Source organism: Bombus huntii, chromosome 9, assembly GCF_024542735.1.
Source record: "Bombus huntii isolate Logan2020A chromosome 9, iyBomHunt1.1, whole genome shotgun sequence".
Classification (NCBI taxonomy): Eukaryota; Metazoa; Arthropoda; class Insecta; order Hymenoptera; family Apidae; genus Bombus; species Bombus huntii.
In genome coordinates this window covers 9,767,732-9,784,715 of record NC_066246.1, presented here as the reverse complement: position 1 = coordinate 9,784,715, position 16,984 = coordinate 9,767,732, and the positions used below count along the sequence as shown (strand labels likewise).

The 16,984-nt window shown below is 35.8% G+C and overlaps 1 protein-coding gene and 1 long non-coding RNA gene across 12 annotated transcripts in view; one reads left to right on the top strand and one right to left on the bottom strand.

Annotated features, from left to right (window-relative positions):
- LOC126869687 (trace amine-associated receptor 9) overlaps positions 1 to 16,984 on the top strand; it is a 106,808-nt gene that overhangs the window by 13,431 nt on the left and 76,393 nt on the right. The window lies entirely within an intron of this gene.
- The window catches only part of LOC126869691 (uncharacterized), an 86,045-nt gene continuing 70,249 nt past the window's right edge, over positions 1,189 to 16,984 (bottom strand). Inside the window, exon 2 of the long non-coding RNA XR_007690971.1 lies at positions 1,189 to 1,892. This is a non-coding gene — a long non-coding RNA (uncharacterized LOC126869691). The remainder of the gene's footprint in view (positions 1,893 to 16,984) is intronic.

The window sequence follows — 16,984 nt, the reverse complement described above, 5'->3', positions numbered from 1 at the left end:
TTTTTACAAAGTCATAATGGAGCGTTGATTTTGATCATGACTACTATAATGTTTAAGATTAATTGAATTGATTATAAATATTGTAACGTTGATAATTTATGTATTTGTAGAGCTCTTGGCTAGCATATTTTTAATAGTACGATTGAAATGCTAATATAATATTGAAATATAGTATCAGTAGGTTCATACGTATATTAATACATTGAAGTACATAACTTTACGATTGCTTGAATTGATGGCTATATCGTACCGTAGTAGGAGAAATGTGACAAGAAGTTTCGAGATTGACTTTCAGTGAAGGTTGCACCGTGCCATGAATTCTCTGATATCGAACGAACAGCACCGCTTGCTTTATTCTCATTGTTAGGCCGATACGCCAAGTAAAGTGCTTGCGAACTTTTTAGAAAGTTTCAAGTATTTTTTAATATTAAATCATACGATCTCCTTTTTACTCTCTTTTGTATTATATCTATTTTTAATTTTGTTCTTCGATATATATTTTCCAATAGGAATATATATATATATATCACACTAGAACTAGCCGCGTTTTTGATAATTTTACCATTTACATCATTTATCTGTTGCACGCTGTGGACTTTAAGAATTTCTCATCTTTACAAATTTACAGACAAAATCAATAGAGAAATAAATCAGATCAAGTATATTCATTTATCTATACATTATACTTTCATTCTTCCTCAACCACAATATGGTTTTTGCGGATTGGGTTACTGTTTTGGCTAAAAACTAAAATTAATTATTCCAGCGTCTACGACTTTTTCCTTGCATACCATATAAAATTACGTATTTATTTACATTACTTTTACTACTTTATCTTTTCAATGATAATTATTATTGATGATATATGGTGATGAACAACTAGGTCCATCATGGTATACAGTGACATCGTAAAGTGACGAATAGCATCATTATAGAGGAACTAGTAGGGTCGTTGGACAAGTACAATGAAGAACAAAATTATTAATACGGTAGACAGCTTGATTATAACTGTATGAAGAAAAATACTGCTGTTTATTCGACCAATCGCGGGGAGACGTAGTCGCTAGGAGAGACGTCAACGGGAGCCGTAAATTCCCGTTACGATTATAACAATCGACGCCACGACTTGATCGATCCCCTGATTTCCGTTGAGATAATAGGGGTGATTGAGTTTGTATAACACTGTGATTCACAGAATTATAAATTATATATTTCCAACACTTAGATTACACTGATGAGCATAGATAGATAGATAATCACTTATCGCACGAAGATAAGATAGATATGTACGTTAGAGCAGGGCTCTTATAATTGGATTTAATGTATTAGTGGACATAGTACTATAAGATATTTAGGAGAGGAAATGTATGCTCGACAATACCGAGACCGACTCTCGCGTTATGCTTAGACTGCCCCGATAGGCATTAGCGGTAGACTTAGTAGTTGACTTTTCCAACGATGTAGAAGAAGTGAAGTTGAGTGACGATGCTGTGTCGGAGGAAAGCTAAGGATCGGTGTGTCTAGCGCACGGGACCATCGGATTTGTTGGTGACGATTTTAGTTAGGAGAGTGAGGGAATAGGCTTCGTTGTTAATTGGTTAAACGAAGGGTCTTAACCGCCCTCGAGAGAAAGTGGTTAGTGGGAGGAAAGTTGCAGCATACGTGAGAAAAACTAACTTTCCCTTGTCAAGCCGTGGTAGACAAGAGTCTTTAAAAATTCTTCGGAAACAGACGTTTGTTTGGTTTGAAGGACCTCTACTAGGAAATTCCTGAGATTTATGGGAGATACTTAAGGCTATTGAGGGTACGCCGTACGGAAGAGCGGACATCTGGTGTCCGTCTGGCCCGCGGTGTGTGACCTGGGCCAGGCAGAGGGTCGCCCGGCGTAACAACTGCCATAATACAAATCTACTACTTTTTTTCTTCACAAATTAGTATTTTTGCTATTTGATTTTACATTTAATCAGTAAAAGTTTGATTACAGCCGAATATTTTTGCAAACGTTAAGATATGTAATATATATATATTATATATATGTATATATATATATATGATCTATATATTTTTAAGTTAAAGTAGTATCGAGTTTGTTTAAGCTGATTTTAACGAAGAAAACCTTACAAATCGAATGCAGCGCTTTTTTCGGGGAAAAGTGGAAATTATAAAAGTTCCATTTTAGTCAGCCAAAGTGTTAACTTACCTCCTGTTAGCTCTAAGCATCATATGACGGCTGCTTTGTTCTCTTGTTCACATTCATTCGTTTTTTTTATTTTACCGGCTTGGATTGAGCTCAGAGAATTTCAGAAATCAAAATTTATCAAGGTTTCGTTAATCTCGACTTTGCGGAGATGGACATTTTGATATTAACGCGACGTTAGTCTACTCGATGCTATCGCTTTAACAATATTTTATTAAAGACTCTTAAAGCGCAAAAACGGTCGATAAAAATTGTAGAAATATAAAGAAGTTATTGTGTGTTGGATTTTGAATAAAATTTTTTCATTTCTAAATGACCAAGTTATTAATAATTTTCCACTTCAACTTTCCATTTAAAATCGATTTCCCGAAAAACTTCTTTCTAGATATGTCACTCTTTTAGCTAACTGTCGATATTTTAATAACACGATGCAAAAACATATACATTCCGGATTGTACAAGAAATTTTTTCTAAAATTGATGAAAACCTGTTACAAGGATGTGCTGTAAAATTGATCTCGACTTTCAATTCAAGCATAAGATATTGATCTACAAAATCATTCTTCTTGAATGGTAATGTTAATTTTTCATGAATGTTAATCAAATATTTTTCGCTAAAGTTCAGTTTCCGACAGTATATTCGCGATATTTTTTACCTAGTCTCTTCGTCTTCCATTCCTTCTTCAAACCCATAAAATAGCACCATTCTCATTAATGCTTCTTAATATGCGTGTCCGTGCACGTACTTCTATATGGCCACCATTAGTAGTACGTGAACTTACTCGTAACTTGATTTTCAAGCTTTTAAAGATTTTTTCAACAAGATCTGATATCGGTCGGAGGCCACGTAAAGCATATTCAATTTCATGCTTCAATTGTTGCACTGACGTAAATCCTTGAGAAGTTCCGATTTGTATACTAGTACATTTTAGACCATTAGTTATACAAATTTGTAGTTTTACAAATTTTCGATTATTTGAATAATATTAATTCCCTCACGTTAAATTAATTCAACGTATCAATAGATATTTCTGTTAGAGATCATATTCATTTATGTGTCATTTAATTAATTAATTCAATTAGTTGTGTAGCTAATGTCTCGTTTTTTTTCTGGAACTTATTTGCGTAGCTTTTCATTTCCTTTTATTTCTATTGTTTTTACTATTATGTATTAATGTTTATTTTAATATGATTATACATATTCTACTTGGTCAATTTGCTACTGCTCTACTTACCAACTCCTAAGTCTAACATTATGGTGATTCTACTTACCAATCAGAGTGTCCGAGGATCAATACTAGTACTATCCTATATCCTAGTGTAGTAATCTAATCTACAGAAATTCCAATTTTGCATTATTAAGTTATTACAACCTTAAGCTATTCTGGATGAATAAAATAAATATTTAAAAAATGTGGTTAACAATTCAAATATTTTTTACCTTCGGCTCATTCTAATGATACATTGTAATTGTAAACTGGAAAATAGACACTTTTCGCGATATAAATTGCACTAATGAAATTTAGTTTTGCAAGAATAATTTAACATTATGCCTTTTTCTTTCTACATTAACCTTTCATTGAAGCTACTATGTTAGGAAGCAATCTTAAAGTAATTATATTTTCTGTAATGTGGAAATTTTTCTAAAACTAGGGCGCCGTTAATTTTGTTTCGTAAAATAAAACGAGAAAATTTTGTTTATATTGTGTGTTTAATCTAATCTGCTTCTAATCTGTTTCTAAGGTTATTCATGTCCACGATGAGAATGCTCAGTGTAATAGAATGCATTTATAATAGGTAGTATAAATTAATATCCGTGAAGATTGCTGTTATCAAATTTTGATACATTTGTAAAAAAGAAGACTGTGTTTCGGATAAAATTAATTAACTTTCTATAAAAGATTTATTATTTTCACTATTATTTATTGTACATAGTCCTTACATAACGGCTTAGGACGACCTTCCGGTTTTATATCTTTCTCTTATCTCCTCCGCTTACTTTTCATCCTCTTGGTTCATCCTTCTCCATCTACCCTATTATATTTAGTATTTTTCGTTTTTCTTGTCTGTAATAGTGGAAAACATAAATTCGAAACTTGATCGGATAGTTTTAAGGGGTCAATAAAAAATATTGGATAAGTGTGTCGTTTGTATAATTATGGGGTGATATTCATATTCTCGGTGAGCCACATTCGAATGGCAAACAGAACGATTGAAGTCAATAGTCGATAAGTTGGAACATATTGAACTGGCCCATCGTTTATCCGATCAAACCATTTGTCCTGTATGGGCAATATTCACGATAGGATCATGCACTATCAAGGTTAATTCGGATCCTGCAACCTCGAGACGGAAATAGATGCACATAATTCTATTCGTAAATACAATGTTGTCAATTTATCTTTATACCAAACACTTACCATTCATATCGTTTTAACGCTAATGGACCAATGTATTGTACACGTATGGACAATGTTTGAGGTTTCGAGATTAGTTTCTTGAACAAAGGAGATTATCCAAAATTTTCTGCACTGACAACGTTCAGTATTTTATAAGCATTCTATATGACGAGAACATTTTGTATAAAGAAAATTTTATATTTTGATCTATGTATAGTTTCAAATACTTTTAATAGATCTTGAAAGGAATATTAGGATGATTCAGAATTTAACAATTTTATCTTATGATTTATTAAATTGTTTAGTCCATTTATTAAGTTGCGTAGAATTTTAAGTTTGCGTAGAAAAGCTAATCAGCGTCAATATTTTTATTCATCATTGATATATATATACATGTAGTATCGTGGAACAAAGGCCTAAGAGATATCGGGCGAACTATAAACAATGTCGCGAGAAAGTCGAAGCACCGACAGGCCCAACGATGTATCGTCGGTCTTTCGGTCGAATAGATTACGCAAAAAAAGGCCTACGTGACTTTGACTACGAGCGGTTGCGGAGCACGTGCGTGGTGGGGCTAAGAAAAAGACAAACGAACGATGAGTCATTCGAAAAACAGAGTGTGATTAAAAAAGCGGAGTGCGAGTTGAGCGAGGACAGAGTTTTGCGAGTGGCGTTGCCGAGAGAGTGTTGATTGCGTTTTGGTAAAAGTCGAGTCGCTATCTAGTTATTTAGTTGCGCTGTTTTCTGTACATTTGGTGTGAATAGTTCAGGTTGAACAACAATCGTCTTTTTCTGTCCGATTAACATCTCTATTGTCCATTCTTTGTAAATATACTATATCACGATATTACATTTTTTGGGGGCTCAGCCGGGATTGGACAAGACAGAAAACGAAACGGTTTAACAGAGCTATTCGAGCTAGTTGTGAATTTACCGGTACGCGGTGCGATAAAAGACGATATCGTTGACTGCTTAAGTTTGTGTAGTGTGAAAAATGGCAAACGTTGGGGACGAACGATTGTCGGGTGAAGAGGGTTCGACGCTGGAGGAGCTGAGGAGTAAGCTCGCGCGAATGAACCTCCCTATATCTGGTGCGAGGTCAGTGCTGATGGCAAGGCTGAATCGGGCGTGTAGGGCTGGACAATCGTATCGTAAGGGATCGAAGGGCGGTGAAGAGCTAACCGGTCAACGAGATTTAGAAAATGTACAGAGAGCTGAGCGTGATTGTAACGAAGGTGAGAATTTTAAGAAAATGAGTACGAAGGAGTTGAAGGAGCGCCTCGTTAGTTTAGGTTTAAAAACGACGGGAAGAAAAGTAGAATTACGCGCACGGCTACAAGCGGCCATGGATGGTGACGATGTATCGTCGGAAGAAGAGAGCTCCGACGAAAGTGAAGGCGAGGACGATAAACAAGGCGCGCGAGAATACAGGAGAGGCACGCGAGCGGTGTATCAGGACCGCGATGAGTATCACCAGAAGGTATGTGTCGGTTCGATGTTGAGTCTTAAAGACGTAGAAGACTCATTAGAGAAATTCAGCGGGGATGATCTGCTGAGTGTAAATCAGTGGGTGGAAGACTTCGAGGAAATGGCAGAAGTGTGGGGTTGGTCAGACGCCCACATGGTGGCCTATGCTAAGAAATTACTCGCAGGCTCCGCTCAGGCCTTCGTACGACAAGAACGATGCGCGAAGTCCTGGGCAAAGCTAAAGAGGGCGTTGAGGGATGAGTTCGAAAATGTAGTAAGTGCCCAGCAACATGAGGATGATCTTGAGCAACTGGTTGGATTTAAGAAGCAATTGGAGAAGAAATTAGCTGATGCTTACGAAGAGGTCGAGGAACAACGTCAGGTTGTTGGACAATGGAAACGACGCGTGCAAAGTCTGAATGGCGAGATGCACGACTTGAGACTACTGTTGAAAGAACAAACAGCTAGGAATAATCTTCTGGAAAAGAAACAGCGCAAATTTGATTCAGAAACTCAGAATCTAAGGAACGATCTGCGGCAAGAGAAAGCGCGACGTAAAAGATTAGCTAGAGAAAAAGAAATCGCGATCGCGGAGAAGTTTACCATAGAACAGAACCTTAGTGACGCAAGATTGGAAATCGAATTGAAGGAAGAAAGATTGCGGACATTGGGCCAAGAGCTTGAGGAGTTAACATTTGGTAGCAAAACGGAGGAGGAAGTAGCACAGCTGAAGAAAGCGAAGCATGAGCTGGAGAAAAGAGTAAAGGATCAGGAAGAAGAGTTGGACGACTTAGCTGGCCAGGTGCAGTCGAGGACACGATGAACGTGAAGACCTTTGAAAAAGAAGAGATCATAGTCTCGGTAGATGGTAAGTTGTTAACGTCTTCCATGTACGAACCGAGCCTACGAAAATGTCACGATGCTGCCACGACGATCAAAGCCCCTGACAAGAGTGAAATGGGTAAACAAACAGCGGAGAGGAAGATAGAGGAAGAGCGAAAGAGGAGCAGTAGCATCGAGGACGAACAGGCCGCGGTGTTCCAAGAGGAACGAGATCAGCTGCGTACAGACGCAAAGAGACGGATCGAAGAGATCCAAGCCCGAGACAAGTGGACGTATAACAAGAGACGCAAGAAGGCGACAGCATACAGGACGGGAGATCTAGTGGAAATCGAGAGGATGCAGAAAGGTCCCGGGCTAAAGCTGCATCCGAAGTTTCTTGGGCCGTATCGGGTGATAAAAGTCCTGCGAAATGACCGATACATAGTGCAGCGAGAGGGGGAGCACGAAGGGCCACGCACAACTTCCACGGCAGCCGATCACATGAAATGGTGGAATGCTGACGATAGTGATCTAAGTGCGAGCAGCGATGATGAGCACATCTGAGGGCAGATGTTATTGCAGGATGGCCGAATGTAGTATCGTGGAACAAAGGCCTAAGAGATATCGGGCGAACTATAAACAATGTCGCGAGAAAGTCGAAGCACCGACAGGCCCAACAATGTATCGTCGGTCTTTCGGTCGAATAGGTTACGCAAAAAAAGGCCTACGTGACTTTGACTACGAGCGGTTGCGGAGCACGTGCGTGGTGGGGCTAAGAAAAAGACAAAGGAACGATGAGTCATTCGAAAAACAGAGTGTGATTAAAAAAGCGGAGTGCGAGTTGAGCGAGGACAGAGTTTTGCGAGTGACGTTGCCGAGAGAGTGTTGATTGCGTTTTGGTAAAAGTCGAGTCGCTATCTAGTTATTTAGTTGCGCTGTTTTCTGTACATTTGGTGTGAATAGTTCAGGTTGAACAACAATCGTCTTTTTCTGTCCGATTAACATCTCTATTGTCCATTCTTTGTAAATATACTATATCACGATATTACATACATTTATATACACATATATACAATATATATATTGTATATGTATATATGTATATTTTACTTCTAGTAATCAATACTGTGAATGAATCCGAGTGTTCCAATGCAGAGGGGTGACTCTCGCCATTATCCTTAACGATTCCATTAAGTTGTTACTTAAGGTACGGCGCAACGTTCGAAGACTGTAATATAGAAGTTACCCCTTTCTTACAAGGATATCTTTCATGCCATTATCCTGTCGTACGTTCTACTTGTTTGTTCCGTTAGGGTGAAGTCAGCAGTGAATGGTTTGCAAGGAGAAAGTACGAATGCTCCATTCACGAAAAAGCTTAATTTTCTCATCTAAATGCATCCACCGCTTCTGAGACGGAATCTTCACTGTTGATAGGAAATTGCTTGCATCGTTTTCTTCGCTTATTAGTTTCTGACGTTATAAAACTAATTTGGATTTAATTCCTGTTCTTGTTTATTTTTCCTCCTACTCTTACTACAACTGTGATTTACTATCAAACTGGGTTTCGAAATTCATCATCGGTACTCAATCGATACTACTCAATTTCTTATAATAAGCAATATATACAGTTACATTAATATTTGGACACCGTAGTGTTTTTTGTTCATTTTATCTTATTTACATATCATTTTCATTATGATACGGAAATATGAACTATATATTGTAGTTTGCAAATATAAACAGTTTTTTCGTAACAATGATATTGTATACGTAACGTGTAAAAATATATGAGAGAACCTTCTTCCTATGTGAATCTTAAATAATTTCAGTTACATAAAAACTTTGTTTATCATGAAAACATAATATTTATGAAACAGAATTTGCTGTATCTTCTTTAATTAAGTAGAGTACGTAGAGATAAAAACAATTAACTCAAATTAAAATCACTGCTTAAATGATGTATAATAAAATCGATTCAAAGGTACTACTCTTGGAAGCCTGTGTATTACTTATATCCTGTAGAGAAAGCAATTTCCCGGTCACAGTTACTCATTTTTCTCAATGTACTTCAATTTCATTAGAAAGTTCTATGAAGTTGATAGTTCCACCAATACAAAGTCTAATATATATTACAAGCAGCACTTTATTGGACTTAAATAATTGTTTCTTGTTTAAACACATGTTTTTAAAACATTTAATTCAATTTGGAGATAGTAATTATATTAGTAGAATAATTAATAATTACACATTCTAAAATTTTAATTTTTTATTTCAATTCTTAACTTACATTTATGATATCTATTTCAGTTTTTAAAATAAATGTATACTAGTATCTTTATTTCGAATAACTATTATTTATTGTGTTATTTTTCTAAGAAATCGATAATATACTCTATAAGCTTCAAGTATCCAATATGATATTGAATTTCTGTCGTTTAAACTATTAGCATATGCTAATTTGATCTTACGTTGTATGGAATCATGTTCAATTCATGTTCATAAAGTGTTTTAAATTCACAAGTACTTTTTGTCCCGAGTTGTAAATACATTCTTCTTCATTCATAAAGTTACGAAAGCTTTTATACTTGAAACTTACGCCATTCTAACTTCGCACTATATTATTTCAATCTGATACAAGTTTCCTACGTTGTACTTATATTTTTGCGTCATTATTTCTTGTTAAAAAATTGATTATCCTTAACATATGGGCATAACATAACATCGTAAGTTTCCAGTTTCATTCACCGACAAAATCAAAGATTTTATAATTTCCAGTATAAGAGAGTTTCGTGAGTTATATGAGTTTTCTTATACATTGTTTTAATTCTGGAAATACATTGCTATATTAAAACTCATAGTCATTCTAAGCTGATCTGTAAATGTGTACGTTTCTGTGATAATTTGCGCTTCTAGTTTGCCTCGGTAAGTCAAATACTTAAAGTTCGAGTTGTATGTAAACTTTTCTAACTGTATATATCATAAATACCAATTACCCCTTGTGCGGAAAGTTAGGTGTAAAAAAATGAATGTGTTTATAATATATTCTGGCCAATTACTTACAAGATTTTTGCTTCGAAATGTTACAAATATTTCTAGTGGTTGTTTAAAACGGAGATGGTGGCAAGAAGTAGTAGAAACGAACAATGCTGAGGAGAAGATGGAGGATGGTTTTAACAGTGAATGAAAGTTTTAATGGTCGAAGAAAGTTAGGTCTCGGGTTTTTCCTGGCCTGAGGACGAAAATTTGTTCCATGTGACTGTTCGACACTTAGGTGTTATACATTTTATGAACGTATCTGTCGTCCGAATGTGTTGACCTTTCGACCTTCCTCATAATGTGTGTCGCAAGAATTATGTTTCTACATTCTTTATTATCGAGCCAATTGAAAATTTTGACGTCTTTCTTAGGACAAAAATCGCCGTCCTTAGCATCTAAGTACAAGTTGGGGCGATAATTGTAAGAGTGAATATCAACTTTGAAGATTTGACAAGTATATGTAAATTTGGCTAATTCCAGATTGGACACGAGTAAGTAATCGAGAGAGTAAACTACATGTGAAAATAAGTAAAAAATGTAGAATAACATGTTTTCATAAAATGCTTCACTTTTAAGAAAAAAATTTGAAAATATGTCACATGCACACGCGTTTAAACTTTTTTTTCTGAAAACGAGACCTTGAATGGAAAAATGTTATTTTATATTTTTGACTTAATTTCGCGTGTATAATAATCTACTGCTGATTGTTTATTCATTATTATCTAGTCAGTACTTAGCTAAGTTAAAGTACATTTGACAAATTTTCAAGCTCGATTTTCTCTGGAACGAAGCGTTGTACGAAAAAATTTTATTCTATATTTTCGACTTGTCTTTTCACATGGAACAGTTCCCTCCTGACCAGATGTGCTGTGATTACCGCCCCATAGATACTACTTATCTTTCAATCTGAGACTGGCCTGCAGCCTTTTGATCGGTACCAGATCCCCCGTCTTGTACGATGTCATTTTGCGTTACCGTAAGCAAAACCCCCATCTACTTGTGTTTTGAATCTTAGCGAGCCTTGACCTTGCTTCTATCTGCACCTGAGTACGTTCCTCCTCGAACATCGCAGCCCACTCCTCCTCGATCACCTGCCACATTCGGCAATCGTCTCGCATCCTTATCCGTGTTCCGAACATTAGCTGAAATGGAGCAATGTTCGTACTTCTAGTAGGAGTCGCATTCAAGTATTTCTGTGTCGTTTTTAGATGCTTAGACCAATCGTGTGGATCTTCTCTAGCCAACCTCCTTATTAGGGGAATAAGCGTTCGTCTTAGCCTTTCTACCTGGTCATTTGACCATGGAATTCCAGCTCTGCCCCAAATATGCAGAATGCCTTCCGTTGTGCAATACTCCCTAAAATCGCTTGCCATGAATGCCGTAGCCTGATCGGAAATAATTATTCTTGGATTTCCAAAATGTGCAGACTGCTTCTTTAAAGATTTAATGACCTTGGTAACACCTGTCCGTGGTGTGGAATACAGCCAAACAAATTTTGTGAAATCATCCACTATTATAAAAATACACTCATGACCTTTCTTTGTAGGGGGCAATGGCCCGATATGAAGGACATGATAGGTGTCGAATGGCGATTCATTCCTTTCGGTGATGTTTAACAACTCCTCTTGATTGCTTGCTGCTCTTGATCGTTCTCTCTTGCAGACATTGCATCTCATCACTACCTTTTCTACTGTTTGACTTAAGTCCTTAAACCAGTACTCCTTCCTCACTAGCTGCTCCGTTTTAGTAATATTGTAATGACCACGTTCGTGAATTGTTTGGACTGTTTGAGTCCCCGTTGTTTTGGACACGATCACCGGCAGATCATCTGTCCCTTTTCTGTACTTAATTTCGTCCCTGATTCGATCCAACAATTCTTTATGCACCTCGTACATGTCCACTGTTTCCTCAAATTTTATACTCAGAATTTCCTTCATTTTTTGCCAACTTGTACAACATCTTTCGTCTTTGACGAACGATTTCGCCGAACCACGTAAAAGATTCTTTGCGTATATTACGCGCTGCTTATCATTCCAATTGTGAAGATTGGACATCTCCTCAAACTTCGCCAACCAGCTTTTTATACCGAGGCTGTCGTCACCGCTGAACGTGCTCATGCACTTTGGTACATCCATAAACGCTGAAATACGCACGTTCTCGCTGTCGACGCTCACGGGTGTTTCGAACACGTCGCGCTCTTCTTCATTTTCTTCTTCTTCCTCGTCTTCACCGTGCTCAATCTCCAAGGCAACGAAAGCTCTCAGACGATCTTGCAATACTTTTTTTTCACCTGTTATTTTTAATCTTCGCTTTTTAAGTTCTGTTTTCAATTCCACAATTTCCATTGTTTGGATGCTCGTTAACTTATCGTTCACAACGCACCCTTCTGCGACATCAACAGTGGCATTATCCGCGTTTGATCCTTCGCTCATCGTAGATAATGATTCAATTGATTTCAACATAGTTTCGCTATCACCACACAAATAGTTCTGTAAAATGTTTTGTTCAATCGTGGCTCTGGCTCCCAATTGTAGCGAGTAAGAGAGTACAAAAATCTCCTACACCTTCTCTCTGGTTACACTCTGTACAACTTTGTCCGCAATTCTATCCGCAACTCTCTGCAATGCTCTCTGTACTGGTTGCAACGCTCTGCACAACTCCCTTATATACTACGGCTTGGTATGCGCACGGATGTGGATGGCCGATGGTCAAACATACCTTTCTTAATTACCCTCTCCCCTCCCTTGTTGTAAACGAGCATGGGTATATGGCCCATCCGTCCGTACTTATATTGCCTTTTACCTGGGGTACATCGGGGTTAGGAGACAGATTGATTTCATTATACTAATAGACACTTGATTTCATTATAACAAGAATGCGACGAAGAGGCCAAAACGGTGGTAGCGCACCCCTGTCCTATTTGACCTTTATCGTCCTTTATTTGTCCTATTTGACCTAATCAGGGAGACAGTTTGGCAACTGTGCGAGATTTTCCTACGGACTTGGTCAATTTAAGAGCGAAGGAGTTACCGATAAGGTATATGACCCTTTGGGAACCTGGGCTTGTAACGCGTCTGTTTCCTGTCGAGTATAGCGTTTTGAGAGGACAATGAAAGTTAAATAAATTTCCTTGCGAAGTTCTAGAACTTTTAAAGACAAAGAATCATGTGTGCGCCAGTAGTCCAGAACCTCGTCTCTTACGGCTTCAATGTTCTCTCTACTGCAGTTTTGCCTTTTCGAATAAGGAAAAACATAAAATTTCGCAGAAATATCATATTTTCTATTATCTTAAATTAATCATAGAATTATTAAATCAGTTAATTTAAAATATTTGTATACTTAGGGAGACAGTGGAGTATTAACCTGCAGAATATACAAATTATTTGATATAACTTTTATACTATGTACAAATACAGTTATTAGAAAAGTAATCTAGAAAAATCAGCACAAATGTATCGTACGGCGCAATATTGAAGATCTTATCACGAGATCTAAGCTATATGAGAAAAATTGAGTATCTTTCTGTACCTTTGACGTACAGCTTAATCTTTCCGTACCAATTGGTGCATCATAAACTCACATATATAGTAGTAGCACTAGCCGTTGCACCCATAACAGTTTGCAATCTCTTAACTCGTCTATACCGAGGGTTTATGCTTACTACCGTTAGGAATGTCGGGTTGATACAAAGTACTCGTTGGGGATGATTTCAATTGGCAGTTTAACCTTTCCTTTGTTCTATGAATTAGTGTACATATAATAGGCATGATACATAACTTGGATGTAGAAATTCGACAGAATTCTTAAAGGATATATATACTTATGTATAATTATTTGATTTAATAATTATAAATCGCTTGAAACACTGTAATAAATTATATAGTTTTAATTCTCCAGATTTCAATCAGATTTCAATGATTGTAATAGTACGTTGTACTTTATACCGATATTTCGTGAATGTTCCAGTTTATTTCTTCGCGTCTCCTTGCACAACATACTTTTAAAAATATCGGAAAAAAAAAAAAAAAAACGAAGCTCGAAGAACGACAAGTAATGTCATCTAGTCATCGTGGAAGTTTAAAATCTAACATCGTAATAAGTTATTAGTAAGATGCGGATATTTATACAATTTGGTGAAATTCAAAGGTACTGTAGTACACAGAGTGCACCAAACATGCGAAAATATATAGGAAATATCTAAACTATCAAATCTGCTTAGGTTTTATTTCTTTAGTAAATCAGAAACTTAGCTGTTACGAAGCAGAGACGGAAGGGTTCGATCTGGAGGAAATTCTGCACCGTTGCTAAAATTTCATCCATATCGTGTTAGCCGAGGTACTATCTCTCCACCTTCGTGGTATTCATTAGACGCACTGATTGGTAATTAGAATTTTTAATAGAGACCAATCAATGTGCTCCTAGCTGTAACCGATATCGTATTAATGAAACAAGCTATTTATTATAAATTATGCAGTTATACAACGTATCTAATAATATTATTAATGAAAATTTATGTAAATACATTATGTATTATTATGTTTTATATAATACACAGAATATAATCATAAGAAGTTTCTATAAGTGTCCAAAATATTTTTGTCAGTCACTGTATGCAACACCCCGTGAAAATATTTTTCAAAAATATGATTGTCATTACAAGATTATTGTTGAGGCTGACTGGTAGAGGAAAGAGTGAATGAATTTGTAATAGAAAAATATATTGAAATAAGTACAGTTATAAGTAGCTGAAGGCTACAAGAAACAGCAATAACAATTTGTTTATAGCTCTTTTGTTTCTAGTCCTTGTAACCTAAAACAACAATTATACTCAAGAGTACAATAATATGGATCCCTTTTCTTTTGAATTTTTTTGCTTTACTAAATTCTATTCTCTTAGTAATAACGGTTTCCGGGTCGCAGGTTTACAAAAAGATAAGATGTAGAGTTTTTCTTCAAGTAATTATTTCAACAGTTATTATCAAATATTAGCTTAAGACTCTCTTACAGTAATATATGAAACCGAACATAGTACGTAAATACTGAAAACAGTTAAAATTCCTATTGTTATAGTCTCCTATTCTGTTATATGTACGTTGAAAGATTTTGATGAATGGTAGGCTGAGTGGTAAAATAAATTGGACGAGATATGTCTATGGTGTTAAATCGGTATGCAGAGAAGATGTGAAAGTTAAGAATTCGGAATCGGCGGAAATACTTAGAAAACGCAAATGAAGAAAAATCGATAGCAAGAGTTGAATAACGAGGACGTACGTAACTAACGAGCCGGAACGAATCTCAGTAGCCGTAGGTTTCGCAATAATTAAAAGGGAGCCGTTATACCCTATGCCGTGATTTGCCTCCGGACATTTCTTCTTTCTGGTTTCAGTTTTCTTCCTTTTTGTTTTTCTCATAATGGTTTGAAAGGAAATTTTATTATGACTGTATAAAATACCTTTGATGCTGTGTGATTTTATTTAATATATGAGCGATTTCCTTTTGTTCTCTACTGTTCCAGTGAATTATTACGTCTGTTTTAATATTGCTTATATCGTATTCCTGTTAAATTATTAGTTCTGTGAAATATGTTGAATATATCTACATTCTCTCAGTCCAACGGTGCTATTAAAGAAAGTATGGCTATTTTATTTTTGAAGTTGCACCTTTTTTTATTAATTAGAAATGTCTTTAGTTTAGGTAATAGCAGTTGTTCAAGTGTCTTATTGCTCTTTTTTTATTTTTATTATGAATAATAGTAGTGACTGCAAATAACATTAGAAATATGTAGTAATGGAAAATATTAACAAAAGTGGTTGCGGAAATGACGATGTAAGATGCTAAAATAGAATACGAGAAGTTTTATTATAAATACGAAAGCGAAGTTAATTACGGACGTTAATATCGAGATGGTTAGATTTGTTGTATCTATATCAAAAATTAGGTACTGAAAGGGGATAATTCCTTCTAATTCTTTCCATTGCTATACACATATTATTTCCTATAAAATTTGCTGAATTATATGTGGTATTTTCATTGCACTGAATGTACATTATGGTATAACCGTAACCTATTCCTGAATTGTGGTCACCCACGTATTCCAGTTGAATTTGTACAGTCAGGCTTTCACCAGACAGATTCAAAGAAATATTGAAATGTTAACATTCTCATGACAAATTATTAGAGAGTTTTAGAAAATGTTACTCTTCCCGAACAACTCACGAAATCCAACTTGTTCCTTACCTTTAATGATGTCGGAAAATATCCCGTGTAGACGGTAAATTTAATCGCATCACAGAAGACTATTATGCCATTAAATTATTCAAATATTTAGTGGCTTTCAGTGTAATTAAATATGGTAGTATTTAATACTATTTAATACAGTAGTGTTTAATTTTTTAATTAAATAATGATATAATTACATTCTTTTAATATAAATTTTTCAATATCTTTAGAGTATATCATCGATTTTATAGGATTCTGTTACATCCGCTGACTCTCTACACAAACCAGACTCCATACCTCTGACAAGATGGCCGCTAGATGACTAAATATCTTTATTGCATATTCTCAATAGCCTTAAGGTCTCATCATAAATCTTAGCATTTTCATAGTTAAGATCTTTCAGTCCCAATAAATATCTTTTAAGTTGAATTACGCTTTAGACTTATTGCCCATTTCGAGAAAACGCAGGTAAGCGGGTTTTCCCATTTTTTTTTTTTTTTTTTATTTATTTGTTGAAATTACAATCAATTCTCGCGTTGAGAATTTTCAGTAATTTTTCTGGCGTGGCGCAGTGACATGGCTGTTTATTTACAATAAGTTAATACTTATTATAGATAGATATAATTTATAATCTATAAGTATTATAAGTAAGTGCATATGCTTGATTTGGATAATTAAATGAATCTAACGTTTAGGTCTAGCGGGTAGTGCCTCTTCAGCCTGCGAATCTGGTCCGTCGTATCGAGTAGTCCAGTGATTAGGGGGTTTCGGTGTTTGTTGATTCTTTTGCTGTATCTGTTGCTATATTTTGCTATTTCCTCTTTGACGGTGGGTATCTTGAGGTC